Source organism: Lemur catta, chromosome 16 (assembly GCF_020740605.2).
Source record: "Lemur catta isolate mLemCat1 chromosome 16, mLemCat1.pri, whole genome shotgun sequence".
Taxonomy (NCBI): domain Eukaryota; kingdom Metazoa; phylum Chordata; class Mammalia; order Primates; family Lemuridae; genus Lemur; species Lemur catta.
In genome coordinates, this window is record NC_059143.1 from 15,879,563 (window position 1) to 15,890,865 (window position 11,303).

General features: G+C 35.8%; 1 pseudogene; it reads right to left on the bottom strand.

The window, feature by feature from the left end:
- Positions 1-6,629: 6,629 nt before the first annotated feature.
- On the bottom strand, positions 6,630-9,051 carry LOC123621708 (annotated as a pseudogene).
- Positions 9,052-11,303: the final 2,252 nt, after the last annotated feature.

Consider the following 11,303-nt stretch of genomic DNA (forward strand, 5'->3'; position numbering starts at 1 on the left):
TCTTTCAACTGGATATATGTAGCTCTACCTCATTTTTTTTCATGACTCTCTTCCATTAAATGAATGTATCCAGTTTATTTACCTATTTCCTTCTGATGAACATCTCAATGGTTTTGAAATTTTTATAATGTGTATCCTGGATTATCCATAGGCATCTTTGCTTATCTATTTTTGTACAACTTTGAAAGTATTTCTTTAAGGTAAATTCCTAAAAAGGGAACTTCTTCATGAAACAGTACAATTTCATATATGGAGCCAAACTGCTCTGGAAAGAAGTTATCAATTTACATTCTCATAAACAATGTCTGAGATAAGAACACTAGGTGGTGCTAAGCATCCTAATTCACACTTATGTGGCAAGACTTGGGGAGGCTTATTATCTAGTCTGGGCCCTATCCCAAAATAAATCTAGACTGGTGCTGATATAAAGGATATCAGACCTTAAGTCAAGTCTGCCTTGATCTCCCATCAGACTTATCACATATAGTTCCAGAAAGCAGAACTAGTGCCAGTATATAGAAATAATGGACAAATAAATCCATCTGTCCTCAACAGAAGGACAAAACTTTCTGGCAATCAGAACTTTCCCATAAGAGCACATTGCCTATTTGCTAGTAAAAACCATTTCACTACATTATAAATGGTAAGCAATTGAAGGCTGGATGACTTTGTCAATAAGTAATTGGACCCAATGACCTCCAAAGTTTCCTTCAGATTCTAAGGTTCAAAGACTCCCAGATTTGAAGGACAAAAACTGGGGTTAAATCCTCCCATAGGCACTTACCTCCCTAGACTCTGTTTTATATCAGAATAACAATTTTTATATCTTCTCTATCCTCCATAATTGAAAATTTCATTAAGTTAATTTTTATAAGCCTAGGTAACAACCTCTTTCAGAGCTCAAGGTCAATATTTCTATTTCCATTAACTTATTCAGCAAATAATACATGCCAGGCAGAGTGCTAGATTCTGGGAATCTAAAAGTGAACAAAATAGATAATTCCTGCCCTCATGGAATTTATAGATTGTATTTATAAACACAGGCTATATTTGAAGGTAGCCATAAAACATTTATTTTTTAACTGTCTATAAAATTATTTGTCCAGTAAATCTGAATATGTTCATTAAGAAAATCAGAAACATGAGACATATTTTCAAACCATTTCTCACTGCTGATTTTTTTCAGTACATATAAAGCAAAAGAGAGAGCAGAAATAATTACCTGAGCATTTGAGGAAAAGGAAGAGCTAAAATAATTATCTAATCTAAAAGTAAAGCAAAGAAAAACACATTTACTTTGTCCAGAAAATTGCATCTGTGTTCTATGGGGTGGGTCTTCACAGGCCCCAAATTCTAAGATTAGAAACCTCTGAATAAGCTAAGCTCATGATGATTTCTCTGACCCCAAACCTTCTTCTGACAGAAAGGCTACAGAAAAAACAAGAGAAACAAAAAAGAAAGGTCTACGGATGGCTTGGGTTGAATTGTATATATTTATGAAGAAAATGGCCAACTAGCCCATGTATCAAGGGAGAAAATACCATAAAGAGATTTCCCAAAGAAATCCCTGAGACAAAACCCTTTCTTAGGTAAAAATATCATCATTTCAGGGCACATTCCTCTCCTGTCATGCATGCATGAGCAGACTGCTTCCTGTTGAAAGCTCATTCTGAAAATCAAATGCAGTCCCCATGGTAAGCCTAGCTTCCCATGAAGGCAGGACAGAGTAAACAAAATAATCCTCACTTCCAGTTACATTTCTTTATTTTAGGTAGGATCTAGAATATTCAGGGAATAGCACTACTTTGAGAAATTCTAGCTCTTTGAAATATAGCCACACCATTTAAACTTGGCAAAATGTGTTTTAATCATGTTCTTAAAAAACTCAATGAAGAAATTTTTATAGCCCAGAATATTTTTTAAAAATTGGTCAATTTTTTCTTGACAAGTTTCCCAACCTGACATACAGTGCAAACCATTACTTTTTACCCTATGATCCGAATGTATCCTTAATCATGTGTAACTGGTAAAGCCACAGAGACACAATTCCTCTCCTACAACTTGAAAGCTAATCCATTTAGTGTTTAATTTTAAATTTAGACATTAATTTTTTTGTTCTCATCACCCTCAGGGAGAGTCTTGTATCCTGATATGCAATGTACACTTTGACTTTCTTTTGGTTGCAACAAATCAAATTAAAAATTTTGGACCATTTTTGACTTACAAAAACAGCAATTTCACACAGTTCAGCTCAAGCAAGAACTAATCTCTCTAGACCTCAGTATCTTCATCTTTAACTTGGGGATGTTCAACAAGATGAACTCAGAGACCCTAGGTTTGATATTCTATGACTCTAAGAATTGCAAGATCATGTTCATATACAGATCTACAGGGTAACATATGCATAGATGCCATTGCCATTATAATTTTGCAAGACAGGGAAAAAATCAATTCATTCAATAAGTATTTATTGAGCACCTACTTTAAGCAAAGCCCTATACCCTAAAAGTACCCTAAAAGGTACTTTTATGGCCAGACACAGTGGCTCGTGCCTGTAATACTAACACTCTGGGAGGCCAAGGTGGGAGGATTGCTTGAGGTCAGGAGTTCAAGACCAGCCTGAACAAGAGCAACACCCCATCTCTACTAAAAATAGAAAAATTACCCAGGCGTCGTGGCTCATGCCTGTAGTCCCAGCTACTCAGGAGGCTAAGGCATGAGAATCGCTTGAGCCCAGGAGTTTCAGGTTGCAGTGAGCTATGATGATGCCACTGCACTGTATTCAGGGTGAGAGAGTGAGAATCTGTCTCAAAAAAACGGGTACTTTTTATGATATGAAAATACCAGAGCTTATTAGGCCACTTATAGAGAGAAAATTCTAAAATATTTTAGGGGCTTGAATTCCTTGAGCTTTAAGCCAAATTTAATTTTACATATGTCAAACACTCAATCATGCCTAGGAATTCTAAGAGGAATGCTTAATAATTGCAGTCATACCTTTCTTCTGATGCCCTGGCCTGAGTCCATGAACAGGAAGGGCACAAGCTGACCCACAAGAGTTTCACAATTTCTTTCGGGCACTTACTTCATTATGAAGGGAAATTTTTGACATTATAAACGTGCCAGATTCTCTCAGGCAGGGTAGGTGCTCACTTTATGAGTAAGTGATAAACCACTAAAAGTGCATTGATTCTTTTAGTCAATAAATCATTCATTCCACAAACATTGCCTGGGTATTATGTCAGGCACTTGGCCAGGATTCAAATGTGGAAATAAACAGACCCTTTCTTCAAGGAGCTCACATGCTATTGGACAAAATAGATAAGTAAACAAATACTTGCACTACCTTGCCACAAGTACGTAAAAAGTACTATAATGACCACGTGGCAGGGGAGGGGCATCAGAGGGCTCATTTCACAAAGGTGACATCTGAATTGGAATGTAAAGATTTGAGAAGGAATTCACCATGAGTCGGAGAGAGGGGCAATGGGGCAGGGAATGGGTACTACACGTTAATTGAACAGGATGTGCAAAATATGAAGACCTGAAAGAATATTCCATATTCAGAGAAAGGTAAGAACACCTATAGAGTGTGAGGCAAAGATGTTAAAGAAAATAAAACTGATAAAGCAGATTGGGACTAGCTTTTGAAGTCCTATAGGCCAGCTCAAGAACATGAACTCCATTTCATAGGTAATAGGGAACCACTGGTGGACCTTTAAGCAGGAGAACAGTAGGATCAAATTTTAAAGATCACTGAACGGCATTATGGAGGATAGTTTCAAAGAGGGTGGTTGGAGCAGTCAAGATCAGCTAAATACCCATTCTAACAATATGGAAAAGAGATGAGAAAGGACTAATTTTAATAGAATAAAACATTCTAAATTACCACTAACACCCAGAAACTTAAAATCATTCATATGTATCATTAAATCTCGGTTTCATCTATTCATTAATTGATCAATCTCAAGCTATGTAATGCTAAAACAATTGGTTTAACTGACTTTTTTTTTTTAACACATTAGCCAGTTTTTGTGGCACAGCATAGAGTTAATTATCTATTCATTAATTGCCATAAAATCATTTTAAGCAGGGGAGACAAAAAGTAACTTTTAAGCTTTGGAAGTGTTTTCATGATAAAATGGATGCCCAAAGGGTATTTATTCTAGGTAAGAAAAAAATCTAAAATCAAAATTAAGTTCTCTTAGTTATCACATTAATTCAATATATTAACTCAATTGTCTATGTAAAGAAGAAAATATTTACAGGGATAATCTATAACAGTAGAGAAGAAAAAACTGTGAATTTATTTGAAATTTTTCAGTAAGGATTGATGCAGCAATAGCACCATCTTCCTACATTTTGCTTAGATTAATTTTAAGACCTATTTTCCTTATTTGGAACACACCTATAGGAAGCAAGGCATATGCAAGCTAGGGTATATCAAACCCGCAGTCAGCATTTGCTACAGATAATCCACAAATACATTATATACATGACAAAAACAAAATTTTATTCTCAATTTCTAGATATCAGATAACCAGTTAATGGTAGTCTGATTCTAGTTATTAGACCACTATTTAGGATAGAGGGACTGAGGTGCTCAAATGAAAAAAGTGAATTAGCTGCACTCTTACCAACTGTGGATCAAAGTAACGTGTTTTTTGTGGCTGGCCCAAGGCAGGCCTAGTGAGAGAGAAACCCTGGGGGTCTACTTAGTGCCAAGAAAACACCAAAGATGGATACCCAGGAGATGAGTAAAGATGGCTCCTGGGGTCACAGAACTAAAGTAACCCATTAGCAAAAAAAGGAAAAAAGAAATGTGTGCCTATATAAAATGATCAGCAAACTTTAAATAGTGTTAAGATCTTATTGTTTCATAGCTTAACAATGTCTTTTGCAGAGCAAAAATTTTGAATTTTGAAATCCAATTTATCAATTGTTTATTTTATGAATCATGATTTCAGTGTTACATCTAAGAACTGTTTGCCTACCCTAGGTCATGAATATTCCTTCCTATGTTTTCATCTAAAAGTTTTATGGTTTTATATTTTACACTTAGAGTTATGATTTATTTTTATATAAGGTATGAGGTTTAGGTGGAGGTTAATTTTTTTTTTTTTTTTGCTCATCTATATCCTATTGTTCCAACATACTTTGTTGAAAAAAAACAATCTTTCTCCATGGAATCACCTTTGCAATTTCATCAAAAATCAATTGCCATATTTGAGTGGGCCAATTTCTGTACTCTATTCAGTAATACTAATCTACATGTCTATTCCTTCACCAACACCACACCATATTGGTTACTGTAACTTTGTAGTAAATCTTAACATCAGATAACATAAGTTCTCCAACTTTATCCTTTTTTTTTCAAAATTGTTTTGGCTATGCTAGGGTTTTTTGTCTTCCCATATAAATTTTATAATTATATCTATCGTGAGAATTTATTTCTTTTAACTTTGTCCATTTTGCTACATGTATTTTGAAAGTCTGTTGTTAGGTCCATACACATTTAGGATTTTTATGTCTTCTTGGTGAATTGCCTCTGGTATCATTATATAATGTCTCATTTTATCCCGGGTGATTTTCTTTGCCCTGAAGTCTATCTTGGTGTTTACATGGTATGTCTTTTTCCATTGTTTTACATTTAGCCTTTCTACATCTTTATACTTGAAGTAGGTTTCTTGTAGATAGCACATAGGTGATGTCTTTTTACCTATTCTGATTATCTCTGTCTTTTAATTGGTTAGACCATTTACATTTAATGTTATTATTGATTGTTTGGATTTAGGCCTTCCATTTTATTGTTTACTCACTGTCCCTATGTTTTTCCTTCCTCTGTTACCCTTTCTTTCCTTCTTTTGGGTTATTTGAGCATTTTTCAGTACTGTATTTTAATTTGTTTTCATTTTTTATTATTTCACTTTGTATAATGCATGTGTGTGAGAATGTGTGTGTGGCAGGGAGGTTTGTTACAATATACACATATACTTAAATTTTCTCAGTATACTTAGAATCAATATTGTGCCACTTGAAATGCAATGTAGAAATTTTTCCACAATATAAATCCATTTACCCTCCATCCTTTGTGTTGTAGTTGTCTTATACACTACATACATATAATACATTGAAAATGCATCAGATAATGTTATAGCTTTTGCTTTCAAATGTCAAATATACTTTTGAGAACTTAAAAGAATAGTCTATTACACTTACAGAGATATGTGCCACTTATACTACTCTTCCTTCATTCCTGATGCTTCAAATTTCCTTCTGGTATCATTTCCTTTCTGTCTGAAGAATTTCATTTAGTAATTCATTTAGATCAGGATTGTTGACAATGAATTCTATTAGTTTTCATTCATTTTTGAATGTCTTTTTTTTTAAAGAATTTTAGAAGTTTAATGAGAAATTTAGAAAAAAATACAAAGAAGTCCATTTTCTTTAATGTTGTACAAAAAAGTATGAGTAGAACAAAAGTAAATAAATATTATCACATTATCACTAGAACATCACTATCTAGGTCTTCATGTTAACGTTACTCTTCAAACAATAGAAAGTAGACAACAAATTTAGGGATCAGGAAAGAGATAAAACCAAAAATGTTTTTTAGCACATCTATTCCTCTACACTGTGTATAGCTGTGCTCACAGAGAGGGCTTCTTTTACTTCTCCATTGCATAGGAATTCAGTTGTATATAAAATGGAACCTGCTCAACAGTTGAGGGAGACTAGAAATGATGGGTCCATAATCTGGAGCATTGTCATACAAATCAGACAATGGTGAAGCTACCAACTTGTAATTTTTAGGTACTGCAAACAAGGCTTTCTCTTGAAGCTGAACCAGAAACAACTTCTTATGTTCCATAGGCTTTGTAGTATGTGCAGGAATATATGGATATTGAGAAGGTTCAAAATTTGTTCTACACCAGTTACCAACACAGTCAGCAGTGACCCAGTCTTGCAGAACTCCATCTTGACAACCCAGTATCTATGTCATTAAGCATTTTAATCTTTCAACTTCATCTTCTCCTGGGTTAAATTCACCACCAGGTAATGCAAAGAAAGTTGTTTCCAGCTATTGCAGTAACACATGAGGTAGCTGGTGCTCATGTACTATCAGAACTCCTTCTACAGTCCTCCTCATTCCAATTTTATCAAATTCCTCCCTCATGCACTGAAATCTGGCTGCAACAGAGAGCGTCCTTCTCATAGAGGGGCTCTTTTACACCAAAAGTACAATTGGTAAGAGGGTACAGGTTGACGGTGTGCTCCAGGATGATGGGGTTGGTCTGCTGGATGTACTTGTTGCCTAACTGATTGACCCCCCAGGGCCAGCTGGCCTGCGAGCTATTGGGCAGTACCACAGACAATGCTGGCAAGCTAGAAGCTCTGAGCTCCACACTAACAAGCAGAAAGTGGGAGGCAGGGCAGACTTTCCCCAGGCGGGCAGTCTTATCTGCAACCCGCTCAGCAGAGCGCAAGAGCAGAATGTCTTTATTTAACCTTCATTCCGGAAAAATATTTTCACTGGATATAAAATTCAGAGTTGACAATTCTTTTCTTTCAGCACTTAAAAATGCTGTTCCACTATCTTTTGCAGGAACAGTTTCTGATGAGAAAACTGTAGGCATTTGAATATGACATCATTTTTCTCTTGCTGCTTTCAAATTGTTTTGTCTTTAGCTTTTAGCAGTTTAATAGTGATATGTCTGGGCATGGATTTCTTTGGGTTTGTCTCATTTAGGATTCACTGGATTTCCTGAATCTGTAGGTTTACGTCTTTCATCACATTTAAGAAGTTTTCAACCATTATTTATTGAAATGATGTTTCTTCCCTATGTTCTTTCTCCTCTCATTCTGAAACTCTAATCACATGATTGCTAGACCTTTGAATATTATCCCATACACCTCTGTTCATTTTTTAAGTCTTTTCTGTCTTTTTCAGATTAGATAATTTCTATTAATCTATCTTCACATTCACTGACTCTTCCTTCTCTCATCTCCATCTGCTATTAAGCCCATTCTGTAAGGTTTTTTAAATTTTAGTTACTGTATTTTCTAGTTCTAAGTTTTCATTTGGTTCTTCTTTATATTACCCATTTCTTTAAGACTTTCACTCTTTTCATTATTTGAGCATATTTTGTCAGACAATTCCAACATCTGTGACACATTAACATTGGCATCTGTTGATTCTTATGCATATTGAGATTTTCCTGGTGTTCTGTGCTGTTCATGTGTGCACCACCCAATGACCAGTCTGGGATCTGGGCTGTGGTCTATGCCTTAGTTCAGTTCTGAATGTTTTTGGCATGCTATTTAGGATCACATCCGTGCATGCACAAATCAAAGATGAGCCCAGAAGTTCACAGACAACTTTATGGGTTTTCTTCCCTAGCTCCCCCTCTCTCCATAATCTCTCCTGGTACTGATTATTAGATTATTTTCAATTTCCTAATCTGAAAGCTGGACTTCTCTCCTCCATATTTCCTACTGGCCCCTCTCTGGAGCCAAGCAGCAAGATATTGAAGGAGTGGGAGAGCAACAGGGGTTCACTCCACCCTTTTGAGACACACCTCCTCCAATCAAAGAAGAATGTTCTCCTCCCTCAGTTTTAAGTGCTGAGGAACTCAGCAGCTGCTACTCTTGCTGCCACTTCCCCTATTGCAGCATGACTGCCTAAAGACTAAGGCATAAGAGAAAGGAGTAGAGATTTAAAGAAGAAGAAAAGGGGGGAGGGGAAAAGATGTGGGAGAGGAGAGGGAGGGGAGGGGGAAAGAAAGAGAAAGAAAGGGGGATTTCCAACTCTTTCTCTGAGTGTTAGCTGATCTCTTTCCTAGAAGAGCAAGAGGTCTGCTCCTGGAGCTCTCTGTGTCCATGTCAATTCTCCATTTTTGGTTTGGGGCTGCCTTAAGTTCTCGCTGGGGGTTACCAGAGGACAAGAAATAGTAATCTCATCACGTTTTCTGTGGTACCTTAAATTCTTCTCTTCTGCTATCTGCCTACTACTATTTACCTTTCAGGGTCCTCTAATAGTGCTCCATGCATTCTGTCCAGGTTTTATAGCTGTATTCAGTGGGAGAGACAAGGTGTGTTTGCTCCATCTTACTTGGGACCAGAAACATTTGTATAAATTGTGCCTGTACTTTCAAATAATTAAAATTGCAGTATGGCTCCCATTAAGCCTAACTATAGCCTTCATTTGCCTAACTATAATAAATAAACTATTTCTACTACATATGAAGTTTGTTATCCATTGACCATGATCCATAGCTACTGCTTGGTTTTCAGAAATCAGAAGCATTCTTATTGATATTAATAATTTCAAAAAACAATTATTTAGCCAATGTTGTCTCTACTTCTTCCTACTATTTTCTCTTTTAGTAGGCTAAAAGACTACAACAAATACAATCATATGAAGATATAATTTAATAAAAAATTATTATTGTGTTGCTTGCCTTGACAACAATTTGAATCTCTGCATGGCTGGACCATTTGATTATGCCATTTAAAGCAATTAACAACAGCATAAAAAGTCCTAACATACCAAAGACTATCCAACTGAATGGCCAGTGATATAAATAAAGAACTATTTTTAGAACAATTTTGTGCCACTAATATTTTAAATCACTCCACAATGCTGAATCATTTAAAGAAAAGAGATTTTTTCTTTTATATGCTTAGTTTTCCAATGCTACTTATACTTTTGACATCTTAAGACCCCCATGGTCTGTCATAAAATAAAAATTCCAAGAAAGAGGTATAGGCAGGAGCTACTTTTGCTGAAAGGCATATATGTCTTTTCTACCTAAATAGAGTGCTATCTCTTTGACAGTAGAAATTACATCTTTGTTGACATACACTGTAAGGCTAAGAATGCCTGGAAAATGGAACTGCCAAGACAGAAACGAATATGGATAATAAGCCTGGAAATTAAAGAAGACACATAAAGGCAGATCATGTACAAAGAGCTTGTAGGACTAGATTCTGTATATATCAAGGCAAGATGGAATGGTGTAGAAATGGGGAGGAGCTGAATGAAACTTACCTATTGCCTTAAGAATATCATGGGAAAAGAAAAGTGGCTATAAATGTACATAACTGGCTTTTCAGATAACAAAGAGAACAAAATTTATAATTCTGTCTTAACCTGATAATATTAATAGTTTAATAATACCCTCATTTGTCATAGAATTTTAGAAGTTAAAAATACAGTAAATTTTTACCATGTAGAGAATTTCTTATTTTAAAAAAACTTTGACAGATAGCACAGATTTTATTAGGTTTGTACAAACTTTTCCCAAGGCTCCCTCTCCCTCTACATATGAAAGACAAATATGGTTTGAAATGGAGACACCAAATATACACTGTTTATTCCAATAGATACTTGTGGAACTACAATCTTAAAAAATGCTGAAATGGGGAAGGAAGATGGGTTTCCATCAATCTCTCAAATTGAAGGGAAAGAAATGATCACAGCAAGAATGTGTATGGGAAGCCCACAAACAACTATGAAAGTTGAGACCACAACTTGCCAATTTAGGCAATGAGCTAGCTGCCTAGGAAGCTGGGCCTTAGTAATGGGGTCATATGTTTATAAGCAGAGTAAGTTTCCCAGAAAAAAAAAAAAAATACAGATTCCTCCTTGTGAAGCTAATGAAGTAGTCTGCTCCCGCACCAACCTAATTATTAGAGTCCTAGTTATTAGAGTCCAACCATTTTTTTTCAGGATTTCCTCGGTACCTAGAATGGTTTTCTGCACATAGTGAATTCTCAACACAAGAGAACCAAGATCATTATTTTGTAGTCATATTATGTATATCTGTTGATTTGATTCCATTTAAAGTATCCCAGTGGATTTTCTATAAAATACACAAGGACTAGAATATGAAGTTTATAATGTACTATCAGTCCTAAATACACTACTTCACTTGCTTTAATCCCCAACAGAGTGCCTTTGTGTATAGTGGGCAGTCAATAAATGTCTGAAGGATGAGGGTATGAATAAATGAATTAGCCAGACTATAAACCCTGGTGAAGGAAAGGAATTGGCCTATTCTTTCTCAAGGCTCCCTACACCAAACTTTCAGAGCTAGCATACTCACAATGAAAGAACACCATCTGAATTAAGCTTCACAATGGCTCTCTCATTACCACTGGGCTTCTGGCATCCAGCACGTCTTGGAGTCCTAGTGTTAAGGAATGCATTCTGAGCCTGTGCCGGCACAGGCATGTCACAGGTGATGCTTCTAAAACAAACTGGAGCTCAAGTTTGTTTCAAGTCTTCACATGCTTTGATG